Source organism: Oxyura jamaicensis, chromosome 1 (assembly GCF_011077185.1).
Source record: "Oxyura jamaicensis isolate SHBP4307 breed ruddy duck chromosome 1, BPBGC_Ojam_1.0, whole genome shotgun sequence".
Classification (NCBI taxonomy): domain Eukaryota; kingdom Metazoa; phylum Chordata; class Aves; order Anseriformes; family Anatidae; genus Oxyura; species Oxyura jamaicensis.
This window is the reverse complement of record NC_048893.1, coordinates 37,276,734-37,304,092: the sequence shown is the minus strand read 5'-3', so window position 1 is coordinate 37,304,092 and position 27,359 is coordinate 37,276,734. Positions and strand designations below refer to the sequence as shown.

General features: G+C 40.9%; 1 protein-coding gene across 1 annotated transcript in view; it reads right to left on the bottom strand.

Moving 5' to 3' along the window:
- FRS2 (fibroblast growth factor receptor substrate 2) overlaps positions 1–17,749 on the bottom strand; it is a 39,632-nt gene extending 21,883 nt beyond the window's left edge. Inside the window, exon 1 of the mRNA XM_035336797.1 lies at positions 17,577–17,749. The gene's annotated coding sequence lies outside the window, so the exon portion shown is untranslated. The remainder of the gene's footprint in view (positions 1–17,576) is intronic.
- Between the last annotated feature and the right edge of the window lie 9,610 nt (positions 17,750–27,359).

Genomic DNA, 27,359 nt, shown 5'->3' with positions numbered 1-27,359 from the left:
TCCCCAGTACCTGGGGACAGCAGTGACGTTCCAAACAAGCAACCCCATTTTGGTACAGTTCCACAACTGGCTTCATGCAGGAACCACACCGCCTTAACTCCAATTTCTCTTGAAAAAAGTTGGAAGATTTTTAATCTTTTCCATGACTTCGAGTATATGGAAACAAAATCACTGTCAAACATTTAAGGACACGGACCACTCTCTGCTACTCCCTTTCCATCTTTTCCCCCGTCCCTCATGTTTCCTGTCCTATTTTTCCTTTCAAAGCTTTTTACAGAGTGATACTAAATATGAATTCATTTAATTTCAGATTTGACATCCTTTGTGCTTCGCAGTTTCCACCCTTGCATACCATGTCAAATATTGCTTAGTATTTAATTACATCTGGCATTTAGCCTGTGAACAGTGAATTTTTGCCATGCGAAAATACAAGCAGTGAGCACAGAATGAAATTTGAAGCAGCCTCTTTCCCTAGTTCCTTCTTGAAGAATACTGAGGACTGGGTTATGTCAAAGAGGAAAAACATGCTTTAAAAGATACTGCACAAGCTGTGGATTCAATCCTATTTAAAATACTCACCCCCAACTAATGGCAGAAGTAGCACTACCTTTATTTGCTCAAATGTTTTCTGGCAGAACCTGAAGCTTACATGCTTGGCTCCTTTGAAAGCCAGCAACACCACCAAACTTCTGTTTTCTGTTTTTCTGTTTGCCCTGGGATGAGCCATACAGCACGCAACCTGCCCCTCCCTGAAGCTCATTCCAGAGCATCTTTCTCTTCTTTTCAACTCTCACTACTGCAAATACCTGAGGAAAACACAGCCAAGTCCCTACGGACACATTATGATATGCAATTTTCCCAGCTCAGAGTTTTTGAGCAATGTTGATGCTGACGGTTATCTCAGAGCATCGACCAATTCCACCAGGACACCGTCACCCCGGAGATTAAGCACAAACTGAAAGTACAAACCCAGGCTCTTCAGGGTATACACAGACAATCTCTCAGTAGCTCGGGACATCCTGTGCTCGCTAAACACAGACATCACTGCAGCAAAGCTGTTGTAATTTTTCTGCACAAAACAAACTTTTCATCAAAGTGGAAGGCGCTGGAGAGAGCAGGCAGACTAAGAGACCAACTTACCATGTAGGAAAACTGCTGCTGAGTAAGATAACAATTGTTTTATCACCATTTTACCCCTCTCAGAATATCGGCGAAGGTGGCTGAAGTGATCCTGCCATCAGTCCTCTGCAGTTTTGCTGATAGCTGAAGCCTGCCCATCTCCTAACTGGGCAGTACAACAGATTAAATGGGTAACTGATTTATCTGATGTGGCAAGCCCTGCGTCTTCGGAGTTGTGATGTAATCCACGGTGGCAAATTCTATATGATTTCAGAATCCTGGTATCCTACTTAAGACTTAAAATAGCCCATGCTATGACCTTCTATTTATTTTGGCTAGCCTATATTCACTACCACGAAGCCAAGTTCTTTCAATTGGAAAACAAAACTTAGGTTTCTGGAACACAGGACTCCCACGTACCAGACCTCACATGCACATAAGAGATGCAGCATCAAAATAAAGCGTTCGCCCTGAACTAGTAATTACTGACTGTGGTCAGCTCCGAGGGACTTGTTCCCCCAACGGTCGCAGAATGGTCCTATTCACTTTGTAATTATTTGGAGAAAAAATAGAAGATTTCTGTGCATCAGCAAAGACTGGCTAATTCCCTTTAATGTCTGAAGACAGAACAGATGTAAGAGGTGCCAGAGCTGGAATATTCTCCCATGGAAACAGAGTGCCTTAAAGGGATTCGTGTGCTCAGCAGAACTGGAAGAAGCCTTGACTCCTCGCCTCCCCACACACGCTGCCATCCTTTGAATCAACTCCTCTTTCAGATGTCCTGGCCTCGCGCAGCCTGATGTAACGACGACTCGGCCCCACGCTGTGAATGTATTTTGGAGAGATGGTGTTAAGGTCAGACATAATCCTCGCCCTTCTTCCATTTGGCAATGATGGTTAAGAAAAGTAAGACTGAAGCTACGTCAGTGTCATAAGGCTGAGAAGGCAGCAGTGCTCACTAACAGAAGTACTGGCAGGAAGAAAAAAACACCAGTGCTAACAGACCATCACAGAGCTAAAAACTACAATGAAGGAGATCCAAGAAGAAACTAAACATGCTGAGAAATAGTTTGGTGCCACTGGCTGCAATTATGGAAAACAGACAACAAACGGCAGAGGTGAAGTTGCCGAATCTAGTTTATAGCTTCATTTATGCTACCAGGTGGAGCTTTACCCCAACGTTTTTATTAAATCAGCATGTTGTCAGGCTTATGATTCAAATCCAGTATTAAATGTATGCTCCTTTTCTCTCACTAGCCCTTTCCAAGATTAAAAAAAAAAAAAAAAAAAAAAAAAACTTGGCAAAACCCAAGCTAAACTGCCAGCCTCCTGGCTCCTGTGAAAACAACATTATTACAACTGCATGCAAGCTTCAGCACACCAGCCCCCAGTAGCTTCTGCGTGTCGCCCTCCGAGTCCTCTCTGAAGGTATGATTAGGAGGGCTGATGCACCAGCACAGCCAACTCCTCCTCTCCGTGCACATCAGGAGCTGCCCTGGCAGCAGCATCCCTCTCCGGGCAGCTCCGTCAGAAGAGATTCTCCTTCTCGTCCTCTTCCCCTTCCTCTTCTCCTCTCTTCTCTTCCCTTCCTCTCCCCACTCCTTCCTTTCCAACCCCAGATGTGCACAGGTGGGTTTCAGACCTTCACAACTCAAGTGATGCTTCTGTTTTGCTGCATAGGTCTGGGGGAGTTTTTCAGGGTATCTGGATTCAAACTAATTATCATAAAACAATGACCCCAAACCATTTAAAATAAAAAAAGAAAAAAAAATAGAAGATTTTTTTAAAAAAATGTTCCCAAACAGTCTGCCTTGACAATGACCTGCCAACTATCTTGAAGAGCTGTTATGTAAAATTTGAAAACTGCATTTTAGTATTAAAACAAAATGAACTCTACGGTTCTTCTGAAAGGCGATCATTTTAGCAAAATGCTCCAATTCAGGTAGGTCAATTAAACATTTCTTGGAACACCGTTTCTCAGTAATCCCTTGAAAATACATGCTCTTTCCAACAGAAGAGCCCTTATGTTCACCACCATCACTATGTCAAAATGAAGATGGACGAGCAACCCGAAGGGTTGGGTCAGAAGAGCAGAGAGACCTGCAGCAGGTAGCGGTGTCCTGCTAACGACGGGACATTTAAGTGTCACTTCCAGGACACTGATCCTACACCTCTCTCCACTTACTTCTAGCACAGAGCTTTGAGAGCCACGTTCCCTTGTAGGAAGCTTCCACCCCATCTTTTGGCGATATAAAAGACAATCACGCATTTCATCTAGGCACTACGTTGATACAACTATTCTATTCCATAGGTACACAGATAAAAATGACATTACATGGAGTTTCAAATCTTCAGGTTAGCATATTAAAAAAAAAAAAAAAAAAAAAAAAAAAAAAACTAGGTCTTGACTGAAAAGGTATCTTGAAAACAAATACATGAGCCATTTACGCCACCATCCCCATTAATCCTTCTGAGACAATGTTCCTTGTTATCTTACTTAAATTTTCTCCAAAAAATTATCCCCTCATTCTAAACTTCCAGAGAAACAAGACTTACATTTTACTCGGTATCATTTTTAAAACAACTTACACACATGCAAATATATTTTTTTAACTTTCTTAATAAAACAATTTCTCCAGATCCACAACACCATGCTGTTTTCTGTGAATGTCTGCCAAAATAACTACAGCCCTTTAAAAGAAACAACCAAAACATCAAACTCCAAACCACTGCATTAGGTTAAACAAGCAAGCTGCACTGAATTGTTTTAGTCTTGGAAACTCCACATATCTTGAAAAATGCCCTCTGAGAAACAACATATGCGAAAGTACCCTTTTTATGCAACACTAGAGCAGAAATGGGACTGAAGTTTTAAGCCTCCCTGCTACAGGAAAACTTTTTGGATACAGGATCAAGGAGAAAGGCAAGGAGATGGGAAAATAAAGCAAAAGGGTACAACAATTAAGTCAAGTAATGGGCCCTAGGAAGGGAGAATCGAGCTTAATTCTTGAAAAGGATGCCTGGCTTCAAACTGTTGAAATAGTGAGTCAGCTCTCTAATATTTAACCACAAATGCCTTCTAAAACTTGAGGCCCACAGCTCTTGCCAATTCTTCAAAGCCAGCAAAGTGCCAAATCTGCTAACTAAGTGGCACTGAATTTATATTTTGCATTATTCTGATCTCTGAAATGGTGTTCATTCCAACATTTCAGGAAAGGTTAAGTTTTGCTTTTATGTTTTTGACATGTTTTGCACATAGTCTTCTAATACATTAATTAAAATAACATTAAAAAGCCCGCAAGGGTTGCCTTACCAAAATTAAAAGCAGACACAGTAACACATTATCAAACCTAAGACCATGCCACTGTGTTTTATAAAAAAATAAATCAAAAAAATAATGTTTTGGTATTGACTTGTGTCCTTCCTTATCCATTCATTGGTTTCTGTTTATCAAAAAATTGCTAGCACGTGGATAAAGGTAACCTGGCGCTACCCAAACATCTTGCTTTTGTAGCTGCGTTCTTGTTGTTGTTTCTTGGAAAACTGAAAGTCCCATCCTTACCAGGTGTCACTAAATCTGGGTTCCTTTAAATATCATTTGTCATCTATTTATCGCTGCTCCTTTTTCTGCAGAAAATTCCTCTCACCACACTTGAAAAAAGACTGCTGAATTTCTGAGTTCAGTTCATTTGCCTCCTCATGCGCAACTCGTACATTTTTTCTTCCCACTTTGAGGAGGAATTCTAACAGCCATTTAACCCCACCTCCCCTACAGCCCCAGCTCGGGGCGTACAAGGGGAAGATTAGCAATAGCTATTTACATTCTCCACAAAAGCTGAACTACGGAGACTTCACCGGTAGCTGATGAAAAGCAAGATCCACGATCTTAGATCCATAATCTCATTACCACTGAATTGCACCTGTCAAAAAGCAGGTAGGTTATTTTTTTCTCTTTGCATTTGCAATGAAAACGAGCACATGTACATCTAGCATGGCTGTTTCTTGAACCATCGTAACCTGACCATGAGCTGAGCCCTACCAAGTGATTCAAATCCCAATCTGCCCAGCAGATTTAAGCAAAACCCAAACGTAATCATATCTGTGCATCCAAGCAACCCTTTTCTTGCATTCACTGCTGAATCTCTTACTGTCAATTGACGTGCAATTAAATAACACTTCACCCTTTACAACATCTTCATCTTTTTGAGTACTCCTTTGTCAATGATGTAACACACTCCCAACTAGCCTAGCTGATATAGGCCCTAAAAAGTGTTTTTTCCCTATCTGAGGTGGAAGTTACCAAAAACTGGACTGTAATCTCTCAGTACACTGGATAGCAAACTTCCATTAAACTTAACATCTTTTTCTCAGTGTGTTACAATAACACAAGTTAGAAGTCCCATTTACTTGTATTATATTTTCGATTTTCAAAAAAAGCTCCTCTTTGGGTTTTAGAAAATGTTTGCTTCTGGAACACTGCTGAAATGTTGAACAGAAATTTCTGTAGCAACCCAGATCTCTATACAGAGCCCTACCAACCTTTATTCTGTTGGATGAGTATTTTACCACTGGAGACAACTGCTGCCCAATTTTAATCACAGAGCATCTTCTTTTATCAAAGAATTAACGTACCTGTCTACAGACTCCATACTGAATTGTCCACTTTTCACAAATATCTCCTACAGATTGGGAAGATCTGTAAAAGCAGTATGAGAACGATAGGTAACATGAATGGAAATGGGAGCGTATGAGCGTGCATGTCGGTGCCTCAGCACCAGAACAAACAGAAGAACACGGATTAAAAGCTTAGCTTGTAATGAGAAGGAAGAACACGGGTCCCGTGCAGTGCTCCCAGCAGTGAGGCACGCTCTCTGATCACAACACAGACCTCTGCCAGTGGCAGAGCCTGGAGGACAGCAGCATCACATCACATCTATCTGTCCCTTTCCTGTTAGCTAGCCCGTAACGCAGCCTACTGGCAGATATTTCAAACGCATTACAAAAACTAAAAAGGAGAAACAGACAAGGAACAGCTGCATGTCCTAAGATTTATGGAAGCTGAAAACTGAAATGACCATGCCACAATATTGGATGATCACTAAAGGATATAAAAGGTCATCCAAAAATTAGTTTGTCACCAGCAATCAAGAGGTACCCCCGAGGTGTCATGAGGATTTGACAGCTTTTTTCCTGTCCTGTGCTGCTCGCAGGGGATCCTGGCTGACCCGCATGGGCTCAGGTCTTGGTGCTTGTTGAGCGAGTGGACATGAGGCTGCAAGCAAATGACATCTGTCAGAGAATGAGTGATGACTGATTTAGAGACTAGAGAAACAAGGGCATCACCAGCCCTTCTATAGCATCTTGCACTGAATTTTGTTACACCGTTAGTCCTAAAAATGTATCTTTAATCAATGCAGTAAAATAATTCCACTGAATTGCTAGTTTGATTATAAAGTTAACTTGAGCTCTTTTTAATTTGCTCTTTTACTTCCCAAATAATGGATTATAATGGAAGAATGTACATGTTTCTTGCAGACCCAGCCATGTTTTAAAATCCTCCAGTACCATCAGTCATGGACTTCCTGCTTTGCTACTACTTACACAATTATTTTAGAAAGCTGTCATGGGAAAAAAAAATAATCTGTATTTTCAAGTATATTTTTATCATGTGGAAAAGTATTCTGGGGTGAGATGATCTGAGAGGGTGGGAAATGGGAAAAAACATCTGATTTTATTCTTCTTTGTGTTAAGAATGAACTCAAGACATTACTGAAGGTTCTTCCTCAGGCATTTTATAGTCCCAAGTTAGTAATTTGAAAGTCTGTCTGTACAGCAAAGGTGCCAGTTTTGAAGAGCAGGATTTTACAATAAAACGAAGACTCCCTCACCATAAAAGTCACATTTCATTTTATTTAATCAAGACCTTCCTTAAGATTCCTTCCACTAACAAGTGTAAGATGTCTTTTAGAGAATCACTTCCATGGAAGGTTTTCAGGGTTAAACCACCTACTTTGTGTGCCACACAACATTTATAAGCACTGGTACTTTCAATTATACAGAAAAGCCGTAATTCCTTAAGTCAAGAATATAAATCATATTCATCACATTATACTGAAATCATCACCTTGTGTCTTAAGTGGGAGATGATTTTGAAGGAGAAAAATGATCTTTATGGATTCTTGTCTTGATAGCAGACGCAGGTTTTGTTATCAGCAACTGCGACGCCTGACTGTGTGCAGCACATGCTGTCATGCCGTGCTCACATCCTTTTTCTTCACTGCAACATGAAGACATATTTAGCAAGCAGCTCCCACCTGCTTGTAGCTCCCCATTTTCAGCACAGTGTTTGTAGCAGGACTGGGTTTCAGAATTACGTATGAAGACTCAGCTGCAACCCTCTCTGAATGAGCAGAACTACTGGCATCCTCCATGTACAAGTACGTGCTGGCTTTATGATTTTGTTATTTCATGAGGGAACCTTACACACTGCAAACATCTGCAACTTCTGGATATGAAGAACAAGGCCGATGTACTCTAAAACACCACACTAGGCCTTCAAACGCTGAGCGTGTGGAAAATGAGCTGATTTGGTTTACAGTTATCATGGATTAGCACGTCCTTGCCTATCCATTTTGCCAGCATCTGATGGCTATATCGAATGCCTGTTTTCTCTTGTAATAGATTCATTAATAGATTCATTCTGGAGACTGCTGAAGATCCCCGCACTTTATTACCATTATTAGCAGATGGAGCTAATTATTATTACCATTAACGCAGATGGAGCGCGCCGGGGGTGCCGCGGAGGCACGGAGAGCAGCAACAGCTGAATCCTGGCAGAGCGAATGGGCAGGCACCGGGGGCAGCAGGATGAGAAGGACAGCAGGGCTGCTCAGAAACACACAGGCACCCTCCAGGAGGTCGGGCTCGTGGAGGCAGGAGGCTGCACGGTACCACAAGTGAGAGGCGCCGCAATGTGCTCTCCTGCCCTCTCGCAGCCACAGGTGAGCGCAAACTCCCACCCATCTCCATGGTGAGCTGCTTCCTGGAGCAAGGCCAGCTGGAAATGTATTTTTGGAAGGCTGTGTTGCAGCCAGTTTAGCTTCCTGAGCTGCCTCCCTGCTGGCCTGGTGACAGGGCTGGCAAAACAGAGAGGAGGCAGGAATGTGCAGGGAGAGCAAGACTATAGCTGGCTGCTCTCAGAGCTCAGCTGGAGCGTCAAGCCAAATCCCAGCTTCGTTAGCACAATCTGACCACAGATGAAGTGCCTTATGTCCCTCCTCCTGCTAAACTGTACCTCATCTCTGCCTGAATATAAGTGAAATACATTTACTGCTAGTGAGAAATAGAATACAAGCAAAAAAACTAGTAAGAAAACCACTTCCACACCTACATTTCCACTGTCTTAGGCTGTGCTTCTTAGAAATGCTCCTCTAGTTCCCCATCACTCCCATACATCACTATGTATTTCACTGATAGCTGGTTAAAAATGATTACTTGACTTGCTGGGCTATTCTTAATCTGCACCAGCTTCCCCATCAGGTTGGCCACATGAGCACAAGCACAAGACGGGGGGTGGCACTGCTTATCCCAACAGCTCCCCAAGGATCTGAAACACTCCTGAAACTACACCCACAGATACACCTTTGTGGTTACCCTACTCTGTACTGCGATTAAATAAGCGATCATACCTTGCTGTCAGTGTAAAGTCAGGGGAACACAGATGAACTCGGATCGAGGCGGTCTTTTAACAGGGAACATGAATGAAGTCACAGTTCTGACCCATCTGTGGGACTCGGTTTAATTTCAAAGCACAACAAGCAACACAGACACCCTCCCGACAGGACAATATTCTGTAAGATGACAGGTAACTTTATTTACACAATGTAAACAGCCAGTTTGCTGCTTCAGGGGATTGGAAGTCCATCCAAAGCATGTTTTAAAAACCAATTATTCATAGATTTTTACATCTACGGCACCATGATTGTGTGGGTGAAACCTTGGGTCTCTAACAAAGTAGCACAGTTGTTTTAAAAAAAAACAACACAGGATGTAAAATATTTTGGCATAAGAACACTTAAATAAAAAGCCCATAAAGCCTGCTGGCACTTATTTTGACAAGAATGGAAATAAAAACAACTCACTCAATTCTAGGAACTAGATTTGTATTTTAACTTCAATTTCTAAGATTCAACATCATAAACTAGACTTCAGTTACAGATGAATGGAAGCAAAAACCGATTCAAACAGATATTTGACTTCTCGACTCCCTTCCAGAATTGCTAACTCCCTTCTAGACTTACTCTCTAGGTGAAAACTCAGCGCAGTAAAACATCTATACAAACATTTCCCTTGTTGTATTTCTCTGCTCCAGCCTTCCAACATTTCTGCAGTGAACTACGCATCTTAACAAATATTTCTTTTAACTAAGGGAAATCATTTCTTATTTTTGTAGATATTCAAACTCCTGTAAAGTACTTAAAGAATCTTCTCCTTACAACACATTGCAACTGCTCAGGAAAGCCCTGGGAACAATATGCAAACAAATCAGCAAAACCCCAAACCAGTTTTTTTGGTGCATTTTGTTGGCTTTCCGTACACAAGGTATGGAGGAAGAGTTTCCAATGTGCTATTCAGAGCAGAGAAATATGTTTGCTTATCTTTTTGAAATAAAAGCAATTTCTTCTTAAGAAAGGTCACAGGGTAACAATTCTGGAGGCAAATCCAGGTCTGTCACGTACCCAGCAGATGACTACATGTCCTCAAAGATCAGCTTTCAAAGGTAGCGGGCTAAAACAATATAAAATATAATAATTTACATAGAAAAGAACTAGCCAATTTGAGTAAAAATGCTAAACTCAGCTAGAGAGACTGACATCTGACAGCCTCTCAATAGCAGCCTGGTGCAAGTTCAGGAGCGATGCTTTACTTACTCACCGTCTCCAGCTGACAGGTACAGAAATCCAATGCTTGACATGCTAGGAAAAAAAGCTTCTTATATAATACTTTTTCAGCACACCAACATTCAAAAACCAGCTAAGCTGAAACAGCGTTTTCCACGGAGAGGATTTGTTTTTACTAGTTTTAACAAAATGCAGCAGATTAAAAGGTTATTTCTGAGGAACTATTGCATATATATTGTACTAGCTGAACACTGCCACCTGGGACCCCCGCACGTTGTTGTATTTTGTGGAGAAACATGGTAATAATGACTTCTGAGGTGCTCTCGTGCGTTCAGAAGAGATGTGGGACACTGCCAGATCCCCGAGCTGTCCCATCCTAAGCAGGTGAGTTCATTACGAATGGATTAAGATGGGATTTCTGGATTTAGGAGTTACAGCTTAGTAAATATTTGCACCCAGAAATCACTGGTCAAATGGAAAAAAGATTGTTTACACTTCAAGAGGAGATAACTTGACAGAACCTTTGAGAATAAGAAATCTGTTTTTAAAAGCCATTAAGTATGAAAAATGCCAAATAATTAAACATACAATAAATACATGGTAATTAATGTCTGTAATAAACTGTCAAGAAAACTAGTGGAGCTTTCATCTCTTGAGTAGCTCCAAAACCAAGGTCAGATACCTTTCTGAGCACATTAGGTAGAAAGTTAACTGGTTTCAATTCAAGAGTAAATGGGTGAGATGTAATAGTTTGTCTGAACAGAAAGGGATCAGACCAGGTTCCTCCTGCCCTTAAGCAACGTACAGCTAACAACAAATGCTGGCATTACCAAGCAAAAACAGAACAAATGAGCAAACCTTTCTTCAATATTCAAAGGTATTTAGAAGCAATTTTAGAGTAAAAACTACAGACAACCTTGGTGATAATGTAATATATCCCTTCCAAGGTGTGCATTTTGTCATATCACCCTGTTGCATGTGAGACTGATGTAAGTTACAGAGCATCCACCATCGCACTGCCGACTCCTCTGCTGGGTGGAGGAGGCCAGCCGGGTGACCGCACCACCGCTGCCCATGGTGACAGGAACAGCAGCAACCGTGGCCAGGACCTCTGGGCTCCAGGAGGCCTGGAAAACTCTCCACAAATCTCACTGCCCATCCTTCCTGCGCTGATTTGACCTTTTCTCTCCCTCGCAGCCTCCATTAACTTCACCCTTAATTTCAGTACAGGCAGTTATGAAATCTTACGTGTAGTTCTGTACTTAAACACAGGTTTTACCTGACACCTTGCTCCACGTAACCATTCTAAGCCACAGCTGTAAGGACATCAAACATACAGCTTGATGTGTACAGGCTCAGAAAAAGCAAAGCAAACAACCTCTCACAGCAAATTAGACAAAGACAAAACTTGACCCAGACAAAGCCTCCCGGGGAGCTGCAGCTATACCTTGTGTACCGTCAGCACGCAGCACCAACAAACCCACTCCTTTTTGTAAGCCTTTAGTGTAAACGCTCTGCAATAGTAAAAGGGTCAAGGGAATCAAATGTAACAGCCAAAGGCGTTGAAATAAAGGCATTTTGAAGACACCCTGTGCTAAAAGTACTTTACTTGCCTATAGGAACTGTATTCTAAGAGAAAATATAAAGATCCAATCCAAAAGTCCTTACGTATGGATCTCAATCATGTGAGACTCAAATCCTTTCTGCTGCCATTTTCAGAGCTTTGCTTGGAAACCATGGCAAAAAGGGCATCTTGTCAAAAACTCTCCCACAATGCCTTACAAACCAAAGTCTATACCGGGGAAAGTCTGTGTGGCAAGGAGAGAAGGTAGGTCAGAAGATCACGGACCCAACATACATTTCAAAAACCAGTGCCTGCATGGCGAATGAAATGGAGCGTGCATCACTGTGAACAGCCAGCGAGAACTTCAGCGAACAGTCATGAGGATGGTGCAACTCCTCTCCAACGCACAAGCTGCCCTAGCAGCCCACCAAGCTTATAATTTTGGATATCGCCATGTTTTGGAGACGCGTCAGGAAGTATGCTGAGCTGGTGCAGAGAGCTCTGGTCGCCAGCTGGACTGAAGCATCCATTAGCTACCTAGTCACAAAACACCAGAACTATCCAATTTGCTGCTCTCTGATGCAAAAAAGATCGTCCCTACTGAAGTCACCCAACAAACAGGCAGAAGCTGATCGCTTGCACCCAGCAGGACAGTAACGTGGGCACCGCCAGCTCCTGAGCACTCCTGCTTCCCCCATCCAACGCGCTGCCTACGGAGGAAGAACCCAGGTTCCCAGTGCAACTGGCTTCAAGCAAGGTGGAGTTTACACGTGATCGTGCAACACGCAAACATAGCATTAGATCCACTAATATCACCTCTTCTTTGCTGTGGTGGAGGGGGCTGAAAATAGGGTTGAAGTATGATTCGTATCAGATCTCTGAGAACTGCCACAAAGATTATCATTCAGTAATGATGGGGGGAGGAAAAAACCACCACCCAAAACAGTCAGACAAATTAACAATAGCACAGCTATCTATATTATACTCTGTGAACATTTTCCCATATAAATTTACCTATCTATACATGTAGAATAATATCTAAATAATTTGAAACCATTGAAGGGTTTAATTACTATTTATATCTATTTTCCAATCTTAAGCTGCATCTTCAATTATCAGAAACCGATGCATTCAAATTCCAAGTATCTTTAATTGTTCTGGCTTCTTTAATTGATTCAGGAAAAAAGAGCAGTATGAATGGCAGAACAGATGTTGTAACATGTGATGAACATCACAAGCTTGTCCAGTGATCCTGTGCAAACCATGGGGTTTCTGTTGTCTTCAGGCAACAGGGACAGACAGGACATTTCTGGGGAGAACAGAGGAACAAAATTCCTGTGAAATCCTGCATCCAAGACCACCCCTTAGTAAACCTACAAGTCAGCATTAAGAATTTCAGTTTTGCTTAATAATTGATCTATTACTCTGAACTTAACACTGAGAAGAAATCCCACAAGTAATTTTCCGTCTTACGCTATTCTGCGCATCAAGGCAACAGCGCCAATCCGGGCAGACAGAACAGGAGCAGGTTGAAAATTACCAAAAGCACATCTGTTTTACCAGTAGCAACAAATATTTATACTGAAAAGGAAGAAAAAGGTTAAAGAAGGTGTTTCTTCTACTCCTACAAGCAAATACTCATGTTAATAAGGGTCATAATTCATATCAAAGATTTTAATGTTACAGGCAGACATTTTTCAAAATAAATGGAATTTGAAAGCTCTTTTAACCATATATTCAAAATTAATGCAAACCTTTTAAAAGTTGAGAGTTTTTCTTCAATATCCTATTTTACAATTTAAAAAGCCACATTACCTTAACCATGTCCCAGTAGCCACACCTAGGCACACATGGTATAGGAGGGACTGGAGGTTGAGGAGAAGGATGTAAAAAAACTCCAGCTTGCAGAAGAAATTCAGCTGTACTCTATGCATAGCTCATTTCCATTAGCAGTAGCACCTGTGCACCTTAAGCAGAGCATTTGGTATCAGTTACATAAAGGGAACAACTAAGACCACTGCACACCTTTAAAAAAAGCCAGAACAGTGAATATTGCTAATCAAAACAATTGCCTAGCACTCACTCAAGGCCATGTTAAACACTGCATATTGAATATTGGGCTACTGCAGAAACTTTTACACTACCAACCCCTGCTTGCTTCCCTAGGAGAAAAATAAATAAATAAATAAATAAAATTTAAAAACCACTTCTTATTACTCCAATAAAATCAGTGCACAAATGACTCAGTACCAATATTTACATATCTATCCCACTTACCCTGCTGTTCATATTTATGTTGACACTGAAGACCCCCAAAAATGCCAAAATAAAATATTATTTTTAAAAACTGTAATTCTCTACTTGGTCATACCTTGACCATTTTAAAGTGGCCATGAAAACACAGCTTCATTATAATGTAAAGGGATATTACAGGGATCAGCTAAAATACCAAAATTTCACTTTTACAGAAATCTATAGTAGACCTAAGGGAAAAGAAAACAGCCTGTAGCCTCTGAAACGGCTTCCTTTCAACTTATGTATTTATATATTATATATATTATATATATTTAAGTACATATAAAGCTACAGTTATCTATGCAAAGTGCAATTTCAAGCAACTACTAAATTCTGTTTAAATGTTGGGGAAAATAAGGTAATAAGGTATATTTGAGGTTCAGAATCAAGAACAGTAATTGGTATGACTCTCAAATCTAGATTTATACAAGCAGCATGCTGGCATTCTGCAACTTCTAGCTGTGCAATTTTGAACTTCCACTCCCATAGCAGTAGAAGCGTCCAAAAGTCTGCAGAAATACAGCTTCAAAAGTTCCTAAATATTTAGGAACAGGAATGGCAACCATTTAGCCAGCACAGATTGTTCAAAAAATAAAATAAAATAAAATCCTCTTACTCCTACAAAATAAGGCCATAAAATTTCACTTGAGTGTACAAATTATGATTAAACTTCTGATATTTAAGCCATTTCATTTGGCTGACAGAAGTCACTCCCAACATTTTGCAAAAAAAAAAAAAAAAAAAAAAAAAAGGTCAACTAGTGATGTCAAGCATCCTACCAACCTCCAGCCCAAGTATTAACCCAACTCATCACAAAGTTGTATTTTACGTAAGCACACGGCGTGAAACCTTTGCAAGTTTGGGATTTGCTAAACCTGAGGACTCATTACCAACAGCTGCAAACGGCTAGATTTCTGCCCCCCTTCCCAACGGATCTGCAGCATAAAGATTAATTTAGTAAGAACATAAGCTTTAAGCCTTCACATGAATTATCCCATTTCACCCTGGTAATCAAGTCTATCTGATTTCTTATGGCAGCAGAAGATAAATGGTCTCCTTTCACCTTAAAATTAATATTCAGTAAACTAGAGGGACAGTAGTATGTTTAAAGAGCTCATTACACTACTTAGTATTTCAAGTTAAAAGGATATCTTTGAAATGATAACTAAGTATTGTTTGAAAATATTTTGGCACTGACACAGAATCTGCAGAGAATAGCCCAAGTTTTAACTTAATTATCCTTTTACAAGAATTGTGGTTTGAGAAAATACAACAACTTCATAAACATAATAATCGCTAAGTGTAATAGCCTTTGGCAACACTGTTCCAAAGCGAGTTCGGGTATTCCAAGATAAACCATGACTCCCATTCTTTCTCTCTGTACTTTTGCAGTTAATATAGAAAATTCAAAAGCAAATGAGAACGTGTGTGTCAGACTGCACAAGCAAACAAAACGCTTCTGTCAAAGCAACACATTACATCTAGCAATAACTGAATTAGTCAACAGCAACATGTTACAGAAACTGCAAGCCAACAACAGACTCTGCAAAAGCTACATTATTTTCTGAGAGAACTAGAAAGGAACTAAAGAAATATTAGAGCCACAGAAGCAGTGTGAAATAATCATTTATGTTAAACACAATGCACTTGAATCCAGGTATCCTATCCATTTATTGCAATTCCTTTGTACACTAGAAGACACTCTCCCCAAAACAGATCACAGAAGCTACTTATCCCCACATAATCTTGTGGAAATATTGAAAGTAATTTAGAACTAAGAAACACCATCATTAGCTACTGCTACTGCTAAGACAGTAAAACACTGTAATTCAAACTTTATACGGAATAGGTGATACAGGTTAACCTGAGTCAAGCACCTCCCAAATGTAGAATATCCCACAATTGCAGTTTCTTCCTACTGACTCCCGGTCACTTATCAGGTCGCATTCGATCCCCTGGGCTCTTCCACTTCCTCATCTTGCCCAGCTCCTACAACTTTTGTTCAGCCCCACCAACCTTTACGCTGCTCATGTATGTGGAACACCCTAGGTTTCTGCAGGTCGTTCTGCATCTGAATCAGATGAATTTTCTGTAATATCTGACCAACATAGCACACTCATAATTGACTTCTTCTACAGATGAAATGTGCTTTTATACTGTTGTACGACTTCACAGAAATTATTTAATCCTTAGTGTTTCAAAGATTGTGAACCTAACATCTCCAGGACCCTTCAAATAAGCAACTCATTTACGTTGACTAGCTCAAAGTGCAGATCAATTTCTGCAGGTTACCCCACAAACTACAGTAAGAGAAAATTATCTTCTTAATTTAGAAATAAATATTGCTTAACAAGTATCTGGAAAATAACTAGAGAAGCAAGAGCATTATGCGAAGCGTGTATACTGATGTTTCTTTGCAAGGAAAGAGGACTTTTAATTTAGGTTACTGAAGTTACCATATATGTATGTGTGTGCATGCTATATATGTGTGCATAACATCACAAGTGAGAGGGCAGCAAAACGTAGAAGTGCAGAAGGGAAAACAAACAGTTGGAAAACTTTTAAATAATATAGCACGAAACCACAGCCAGAGCACATTCATCCCTCGCTTCTGCTGTGCCAGCAGCTGGAAGCCTGTGGTATGCTGCAAGCAGGGCTCGTGTCAAACTCTGAAACCTGCCCAGTGCTGCACACTGATGCCAATCTGCTACTACAGCAGAAACGGAGACTAACTCCCCATCGACAGGAGGGTCACCACGATTGCAGCTTATTTACAGGAAGGGACGGAAGAAGCAGAACCTGAGAATTTCAGTTCACAAGAAATGAGGAGGAAAGATTAATCCTAGTGTGCAACTGCTCTAAAGCAACTAAGTCCTTTCTGTACCATGGAATGAAGTTACATTTTGTGTTTGAAAGCCTCTGTTAACTCTATTTGCTTCCCTGTAGGCAGTAAAAAGCTTAAGTTTGTAAATAGCTTCTAAAAGTTATTCTCAACCCAAAACTTGCAAATGGAGGAAGCTCATCCTTCGGTACCTAACTCTTCACGGCACGCCAGATTATGTTTCCTGATGTACCTCATTCTGTGACCAAAAGTTTCCCTTATTTCAAATTGCACTCTCTGATACAAGGGCGGAAGCTGATCAAGCACCTTTGTTATCACCCAAAATGTATTAATTCCTGTAGGTCATAACCAGTTTCTAGACACGTCTTTCAGGACAGATGGATCATTTGGAACTGTGCAGAAGGAAAACTCATTATGTGATCTGCAATCAGGAAGATGTAGGTGAAATACAAAATGTTCACTTCAGAAGCTTAGCGTTTTATGGAACAGGAGGTAGAAGTAAACTAGCAACCTTTACAAATTGTATTTTAATTTAAATCACAATCTGCCTTTGTACCCTCTGCTCCATTACACTAGCTCTGATTTTCCTTTCAAGTGATTCCTCCTCTTCTCTTAAGTTTCCTCCCCTGACTTCATGGAGTTCCCTGGTTTCTTCTTAACCCCCCCCCCCCCAACCCAGGCTAAGCTCCAGAGCATCCCTGCCCGTGCTGCAGTCACAACAGCAGTCTCACCACCGTACTGTGGCAGCAGCAAGAGGAACGAGGCTTCCCAAGGGAAGTCTTGGGCATCTCACAGGGTACACGTCTGCCCTCCCACAGAAACCCACCTTTCCCTCTCAAATCGCCTGTTCCAATACCTCTTCACACCAATCACCGCCAAAGTACATTCAACTTCTTTGTCCATAATGTTATCTGCTTTTATTGCCTCCTGGATTCTGTTCGGTAGTGTGACGGTCCACTGTCCGCTTGACTAAAAGTCTGCAATGATGGAAAGGACTGCAAGGAAGCGCATTAATAGTCGAACAAATCAAAACACCCAGTAAGCTTGACTAGCACACTGTTACAGTGGGAATTTGCACCAATACACTGATCAGCCTGTGCTAATTCTTGCTGTGCAGGCTCTCAGAGGTAGGCTGTAATTCATACAGCAGCTTCCTGCCCTCTCTGCACTGCAGACAAGCCCCAGGTGTGCTTTAGGTACGGCACTGAAACTCCGACCAGAAGCGACTCAGCCACACGCCTGTCCCCACAAGGGTTGTTACTGAACAGCTCTTAACACACCCCAGAAACTCTTCTATAACAATTAATGACTTCGCCATGATCTTGATCAAATGCAGTGAAGTCACCCTGAAGAGCATCAGCTGAACAACTGGTTCCATGCAGCCATGTAACTCTTGCAGAAGCTTGCAGGCAGTCCTGCCAAACTGATCTACATCAAACAGGGATCACGAGCACATCAACTTCGGTAACTTCCAACATTCTAACAGCCCTACCCCCGTGGTTTGTTATTAAAATAAATAAATATATAAACTAATTCTTGGCTGCTGAGGTGCTACTTTTTTATTATTATATCCACTAAACTAGGGTCAAACTTGAAACAAGAACAAACTTGTATGGCTGTGTCAATTCTACTAATTTTTGCAATGGATGTACCAAAATGATAGCTGATTTCTTTAATCTCTGGCACATCCGGACTTTCCTACTGGCCACCAGATAGCCCAGGGAACAAGAAGTAATCACAGGATCCTCAGAACTCATTTGAGAGTTTCTCTGAGAATCACCAGCGTTGACACTTTTGACAAGTTTAATTCCATGTGCCATGTCATGTCACTACTACAGATTTATGCCATTAATAGTGTCGTACCAACTTAGATGAAACACATCTTTTGGACCAATAGTAGCTTAGTTAGTAAAAGACCAAAAAAAAGCACTAAGATATATGTTTAAATAACACACAAAATCTGCACGAAAAATCCCGGAGCACCACAAAACCCCCCAGTGTAATTTATAACATAGGTGCAGGCTGACCGATACATCACACACTTTTATAGGGACGCATTTACACTTTTCCTGGAACCAAAATGAAGTTCTGGGAAGCAGCAACCAACATTTCCAAGGAAGGAGGTGATGTATAAATTCCCCAACCTCAGGAGGTGCCAGCCCTACCTTACTCAGGAGACAAACACTGAACCACTGACACTCAAACCAGCTGCTCATTGCTGCAGTTCACTGCAAGATTTTTGCCTTTTAAAGCAAGGGAACAAAATCTGTAAGGCATACTGTGAAATGATTTACAAACAGTTTGATCATCTGTGTACATGATGGTTGTGTAAAGCAAACGGATGAAAAAAAGTGCACCGGCTGCTCCAAGCTATGCTGTCACTACTTTTGAGTTAAAATAAAAAAGAAGCGCTGACATCCAGTTTAACTATTCACACTTCACCCAACTGTGGAGCAGCTGGACAAAATCATGCCATTCAAACTTAAAAACATACTTAGAGGAGAGTGTGAATGAGCTACTTACTCACTTTGTATCTGCACCAGCACAAAAGTTTAAATCTCTGGAAAAAAAATGAGTTTCTATAAAAATAACTTTCAAAGTAGAACTCCACAGACCCAAATTACACACCCTAAAGATTCATCTTCTTACGGAGTTTTTTTCTCCACATCTCAGCTTAAAAACAAAATGTGATGGGATCTTAGCATAGAGCAAAACCATCTCAGCATCTCAGTTTCCAAGATTCTTACCAAATCTCTATTCAACAACGTTTTTAGTTCCACCTTTAGCTTACAAGTGGTATGTTCACAAATGCAGATTTGAAACCCAAAGATTTAAATACAGTTTGCTTTTAGGATTAGCCTGTGAGGAACTTGGCAAGAGTTTAGCTTTTAACATACAAAATGCAACATCAAACGTTCTGGTGACAGTTTTAGTTACATTCTATTTACAAATACAGGCTCACATGCTAACGAAGACACCCCCTTATTCTTTCTCATCTTTTTTTTAAAGCTTCTTTGTAGAATATCCCTGAAGTTGTAAAAAAAATCATAAAATCACCCACCCCAAAGTAGCCCACTCATAATGATAGGTAACCTATGGCCTGGCCTCATGAAAATTCTGTTTGGTATTAGAATTTATACATAAAATGTATTTATTATTATAAAGTGTGTATATGTTGATATAAAGCTAATTCTCTCTCAAAGCACTAACAGCTAACTCAATGTTTAGTATTTGAAGTAACATACAAAAATACTTCTACTGTTCATCATGAACCATTTGACTTTATTATTCCATCTTTTCAAGCATTCTTTTTATTTATTTTGTTCTCTGTTCTGAAGTGAAGAATAGAAACACGTTTCTGAAGCTACGCTTCCTTGGTACAACGCACTTGAGAAATAACGTTTCATATGTCACAAATCTAAAATCTAACTACTTAAAAACCTCATTAGTACGGTATCTCACTTACTCCTCCTTAGCTGACAGGGAAGTTTCATATAATTCATTACACAAAAGTTTACATTCTTTTCAGCTCCTGGGCTGTGTCCAATTTTTGACAATCTGAAGCCAGCATTTCTACACACTAATGATGGAGGAGAACCTAGAGCTGAATACACCCCAATGACAGAAGAGAGCTGAAGATTTTCTTTCCATGAAAGAATGAACAGAGGCTGTCCCTTCCCCATCCCCCCCAATAATTTTAGCTAATTATCAACAACAAAAGCCATGTTAACTTGCATAACTCCACCAGAAGAGAAAAACCAACACATCTAGGTCACAAACTTTTATGTAGGGCATTGGAAAGCAACATGAAAAAACGCAGTCTGCCTCTTTCAGACATTCTGATATCTGACAGCAGGATTAGAAAAGAGGTCTTACTTTGATCACACTTATTTTTGTGAAATATTTCGAGAACTCTACGTAATCAAGCACTACAGCAGTTCATAGAAATGTTGTTAGTTGATTTCAGAATAATTACCTACTTGATACATAGACCGGAGAAACAAAAGCTCTTTTTGTAGCGCAGAAGTTGCGAACTGCGTATTCCACGTACAATATTGCATTCAGTCCAGTGCTAAAAACTTCTGCTTATGGCAGGAAGTTTCATCTGTAACACTCTGCCCGCTCTGTCAGGCAGCGCCAGAGCCAACCCGCCCATCGCACCACCGCACGCAGGCATCCTGCAAGCAGTGCAGCAGCAGTCGGACGCAGCACCCAACAACTGGGTAATATCCCACTATTTATTAGCAAAAGCCTCCTCGACATTTAATTATTTTATTTAGAACTTTCCCTAGAATGCAGTACTTATCAGGTGCTTCGTTCCTCAGAGTCTCAGCTGCACAGCTTTACTCCTCCTCCGACATCTTCCTGCTCCAAAGAAGTCACCTGTAATCTGGCTCGCCTTCAGTCCCAAGGGAGAGTTCACAAGCAGTGAATTTCAGAATGATAGGCATATGCTTAAGTTGCACCTTATTTTTCCTGCATCCCCTGTTAAGTTTTGTCACCTGGAGTTCAGTGAGAAGTCAAAGTGTTCAGCAAAATCTTACATGAATCAGAATCTAAATAAATAAAGAGTAACGCAAAACTGTGCTCCAATTTCCACATCAATAGGTAAGAGTACTGGAAGCTCTCAGAGGTGACATGCGAATATGAAACTTGATTTATCAACTGCTTGCCAATTAGCTTTTTACATGCTTGTATTTGTGAGCCCTAAAACTTACAAATATTTAAACTGGGACACAAGCAACAAAAACCTGCCTTAGGCTGAGCCCCAGGGTAAGACAGAGACATTTATGTCCTTGGAGGGGGAGGCACAGCAGGGGACAGGCTGCAGCATAAATGTTATCCATTTATTTTAACATCAACAAAGAAGAGCTCACGGAAAATGCTAAATGGATATGGTATTGGCACAAATCAAACTCAGAAAGGTTTGGTTCCTTTTTAAGTTCCATGCAACTAACAATATTAAGCTACTTGTTACTTTGATATAAAACTGTTTTAAAACCACACCGTTTAAAGTTCGTGAATTACATCCATTTAACAAACAGAACCATGGATTACAGGTGACTTCACAAACACAAACTCTTCAAGAGAAGCAAATTTAAATTTAGCAGACACATGAAGCTGTGCTGTACGGGACCAATTTAGAGGGACTCTGCAGAACAAGGAACTCTGAAGCAGGAAGAAATAAATATTTAGTAAGCAAACACTGACATTTATGGACAAAAGTCATAGTAAAAGAAAACACATTTCTGAAGGTCAGATGATCCACACTCACTGTAGGCACAGAAAATCCTAGACAAATAACTTAAACTTTAGATTTTGAAGGACAGCTTGGTGCCCTTCACTAGCAGAAATATTTCAAGATCCTAAGTGGCTATAAGTATCTGAAAATAACAGTCATAATATATACTTAAATCTGAAGAGTCTTACAGAAACTAGAAGCTTATCTGAGTTTCTGGCATATGCTGTGCCTCTAAGACAAAACAAACATTGCTCCAGAACTGAAGACCTAGAAGACAACCTGAAAACGCTTTCCCCACCTCTGTTTCCAAAACAGGTTCTGGAACTTGGTGAAGGGGGAGTGTAAGCACGGGGTAAGAAAGGTTTACCTATCTAGCTGTCTACCTAAAAAAGAATGAGAAGAAAAATAATAATAATAATTTGATTGAAGCCTACGTAGTATATTCCCTTTTATCCTTTCCGTATACATTCTTTTCTAGGCCAGCAATTTTTAAAATGAGGCATTCTCTAGAGCTGCAGGACTGCCTGACTAGCATGTATTACTAAAGATGTCTCCATACACCAAAAAACATATTACAATAACACTAAATAAACAGCATACATTTCAAGTTTAGAGAGCAATTTATTAGACTATGTTGTATAGAATATTAGCTTGTTCATTATTTTTTAAGATCTAAAATGTCTTGGCCAAATGCCTTTTAGTAACAAAGATAAATGTAATGGCATCCTTCCCAGCCAAGCTGCAACTAGGAGAATGCTCCCTCAGAAACTGAACACTGTAGGCTACAACATGCACAGTAAATGAAGAGGCTATCAGAAAGATAAGAAAATAGGCATTCACATTCAAACAGAGCATTCAAACATTTGCCAATTAAATCCTTTTAAGGACCTTAAAGTAGGGGCCAGTCAGTTAAGACTGAGGCTATCTCCAGCCAAGCCGCACAAACACCACATCGAATGATACAGCTTACTTTGGCATTGCTGGCACACCTAATAAAGGAGGGGCCAGGCACTGGAACAGCCTGCCCAGGGAGGTGGTGGAGTCACCGTCCCTCGCAGCGTTCAAGAAGCGCCTGGACGAGGTGCTACGAGATACGATTTAGTAGCTTAGTGGGTAGTGGTGGTGACAGGAGGACAGTTGGACTAGACGATCTTGTAGGTCCCTTCCAACCTGGTGTTCCTACGATTCTAAAATTAACACTAAAACTAGAAGTACTCAAGTCCTTTCACATTCACTGCTGTACAAATTGATGAGCAATACCTACCCTGCGCTCCCAATCTCAAGGCACTGAAGTCTACTTAGTAGGTTTCAGGAGAATGAAACACAAGGCAGCTGCTGTGACTCAGAAGAGGTCTTGACAATTTCATTCCCCTATCCTCAAACATTCTTAAAACAGGCACAGCAAGCTAAATATTACAGCTATTGTAATCATTATAATTGAAAACAAAGTTTAAACATTCAATAAATAAACCACAAGTCGCTGATGAATCACAAGTCACAACCTTGTGACCCAGTATTTCATGAGACATACTTAAGAGTCAACAGGTTTCCCTTAGTCAAAAAATAAATCAATAAATTATTACCTCTGTTAATATTAGCTTTAGTTCTGCAGTGAGACATAGCATTTAATACTATTTTTATTGCTAGTTCAATGCAATTTGTCTATCATTTACAGACTACTAGTCAGATTTGCCTCACCCAATAAACTTAACAAGTACAGCAAAACGTCTTTGCAACCACGTAGAGTAATAAAAGTTCACAACACCTGACATTGTACTCACACAAAGTTTAAAGCGCATCACCAGTGCTCCTCTCTTCTTTCAGAATAAGGAAGTACATTCATCAGAAAAGTGAACCAAATTGGGAAGACACACAGCAAAACAATTTTCACAGGTCTCTATTGAAAAAAAAAGATAGCATGCATCCCTGTCGGCTTTGTTAGATAAAAATGTAGATCATCTGTATAAGCAGAGACACAATACCTAACGACATGAAGAAAAGCCAGAGGTACGATGATTTTCTCATGTAGTAGGATCACCATGTATCCTATGATAACACTCAGAAGTTTCCTAAATCAAAAAGAATCTGACCCGAAACCACAAGTGAAGTGGTAGAGGAAAAAGGGACAGACTGGAGCACCACGAGTAGCACGGCGAAAGAAGAGCACGTTGTGGAAATTCAAGATGCAGATTTTTCAGACTCAAAGACAACGAACGCGAACTTGATGAGGGAAGCTAGCAGTCAAGCAGACTACTGAAAAATCTTCCCAGCCGTATTTTCAGCAGATCGCAGAGATATGAATATCAGGAGGGGAGGGAGGAGGTACTTGAAGTACTCCAGATGACAGACACAGGCCTAAACTTTATTTGTAAAGACTGAAAAAGAAAATGTGATCTTGGAAATGTTGTTTGGACAAGGAAGAAGAAGGATATGAATAAAACATGACCGTGGATTCAAGGAGAAGAGAAAAAAAGAGGGCTACTCCCAAATTACTGCCCCGGGCGACAGAGGATTATAGTGCTGTCAGCAGCATTGCAAATGGAGAGCAAACGAGTTAAATCTCAGAGAGATGATAATGAGCTCCAAGACATTCACAATGTTTATGATAATAAGAGACACTGCAAGGAAACGTAGGGCTGAATGAAGGCACGCAGAGCGGTGAAACTCCAAGAAGAAACGCGGTAACCTAAATAAAGGAGATAGCACACCAGTTCTCTATAAACATAGTACACCTCGGGATTACTGGGAACAGGCTACGAGCAGCGAGCAGTCCCACAGATGCCTACGGTGCAAGTGGGCTTATTCCCACCGAAGTAAAGCAACACTTAGCTGTGCGCTTTGTAAAAAGCACAGCAGCACTTTGAAAATGTAAATAAACGTCCTGGGTGCACATTGTACTACCTGACAGACGTATGATAACTATTTCTGTTACAATTATTGTGGTCACTTGGAGGGAAAAGCATGTTTTAGTTAGCATAAAACCTGCAGTCTAATTACACGCTTCAAGCACTGTCTGCATTACTGAAAAATACAGTCAGATACAAAGAAAAACCTAAAAAAAGTATTCTACCCTCTCCTAATGGTTGGCTAAAGAGGCTAAACCTCTTCAGTGGTATCAAGGAAAAAAAACTCCACTTGAGTTTCAGTATTATCTTTTTCAATTATTAAACAAAACAACAGCATCAACTACGCTCTATAGGAGTGATTCAAATATACATATATACTTTAAACATAAATACAACAAACAGTCTCTAAGATGTCAGAAGAATCTTACCATGCTTCCCCGAAGTAGTAGCCCTCCCTGGCTTTGCCTGGTATCTTAATTTGCCTTTGGTTTCAAAACTCAAGGCTTGCCAAGAGCTATTCCTTTCAAAACCTCAGGAATTCCATTACTAGTTTTAAGCTAAATTAAAGGAAAATAGAAGCATTCAACGCATGGCAAAAGTATGCACAAAGTGTTTGTTGATACTCATAAATAGACTGAAAAATTTAGCCGTCTGAAGGATAACTGCTGCACAGTCAGCTCTGGTTTGCTCTGCCGTGCAAGCGAGCAAAAAGCTGCTGCTGTCATTTCAGAAGAGCTCAGCACAAGACACGTTGCTACCAAAATGGACTACAGTTAGCAGTGATCATTCGTTTGTTACTCGAAGCCAATACGTAGGGCAGAGTTTGCATTTTGGCAGAAAACAGCGGGAGTTTCCCTTTCAAAGCTGCTGCTTCAACAGCTCCATTTGGGGAGAAGATGTCACCGTGTGCTCAGGCACAGCAAAACCCAACAACTCGCCGCCCCGTCCAACATCTCCAGTCATGAAATTAAGACATTCAAGACATTCCCTCTCGGAAATACATGACTACATCCTGCTACGAAAAAAAGTATCATGTATGAGGACAGAAGTCTATGAAAGCTTTCTAGTTTAATCGAACGTGATGCCGCTGAATATCCCTCCCCTGTCCACATACTCAGCGCACGTTACTACAAGTGTTTTTACTGACTGACTCAGGGTAACGATGAGATGCCCCCATCTGCGCGTTGTGCCAGGTGTCACACTAAGGTGTCACACATAATATCCCGTCCAAAGAAAATTTGCCTGACGATTGCTCGATGGGCGTGGAGGTAAGAAACGCCGTCGGGTGAGATGTCCCACACAGCTGAACTTCTTGGTGGAAGCCACGGGAGATCAGTGGGCCTGGCAACACAACAGCTCCAAGTCACTGTTCTGCATCTTCCACCAGGAACACTGGAGTCCAGGCACCTCATGCTGGACAGAGGGCCTGTCTTATCCTTAGAAGGCAGGAAATTAAAGCGACTTTTCACCACCGAGTCAGCACACAGTAACAGATCAGTGGTTTACAGCAACCATCACCACCGTAGGAACGACAGCAATAGCAACTGAGCCCTGCCAGGGCCAACATCACAAGGAAGAGAAGCCCGGAGAAGGAAACCTGTTCTTCTGGCTAAAGACACGGTGCCTGGGTTTGTCGACTGAGGTCCCGGCAAGAAGTCTGGGGATTACCCTGGGCACCTGAGAGTCAGCCTCAGATTGAGAAGGGCTCACGAGAAAAGAACTTCACTACCCCACGTATGGATGTGGGAGCATTCTAGGAGAACAAAGACATGAAATTAGAGTAATCAAAAAGAAGAGAAGGAAACAGTCAGTAATCGTAACGCCGTTTCCACTAATTAGAAAAGAATGCATGTAGTCGATCCCAAACATGCAATAATCGTGAAATTTTATCGCATAAGCATCAGGAAAAAAAGGTGACTAGTTCTTTTATTAAAGCCAAGGGATAATTATTTTTGTTGTCATTTCAAGCTTGTGGGAAAGACTGAAATCCTGGAGAATCACATGGCTCCGAAAAGGTCAGCCGTAATAAAGACTGAACTAAACCGGGTGTCACGATTGCTGCCGGCCACGCAGCAGCAGGAAGGAGGAAGCTGAAGAGCGCGCTGTGTTGGGGAGTATGTGAGGTACACGCACACATACAGGCACATACACGTGTACATGAGAAGAGACCACGCGCCCGTTTATGACCAGTTCAAGTCTGAAATGAAAGCTTACCCATAGCAGAAGGGACAACCAAAGGGGGAAAAAAAAAGAGATGCTTAAGAGGGAGAAATGCAAAGTCTGCTATATTACGCATGCTCTTGGGCAACATCTACACAACCGAAATATCATCTGTGTAAGCTGCATGAAATGACACATCTCTGGACAGCAGTTTTCAGCCAACAGCCCCTCAATCAGCCTTGATAAAGAACAACGTTACATAGCAGCAGCCGAAGCAAAAGCCAGTGAATTTGTTTCAGAAAATGTGGCTGACCAGCTGTAGATAGATGAGCTCTTCCAGCAGAAGCCACTGCCCGTAGTTACTCATCGCCAGCCGGCAGGGATCATGTAA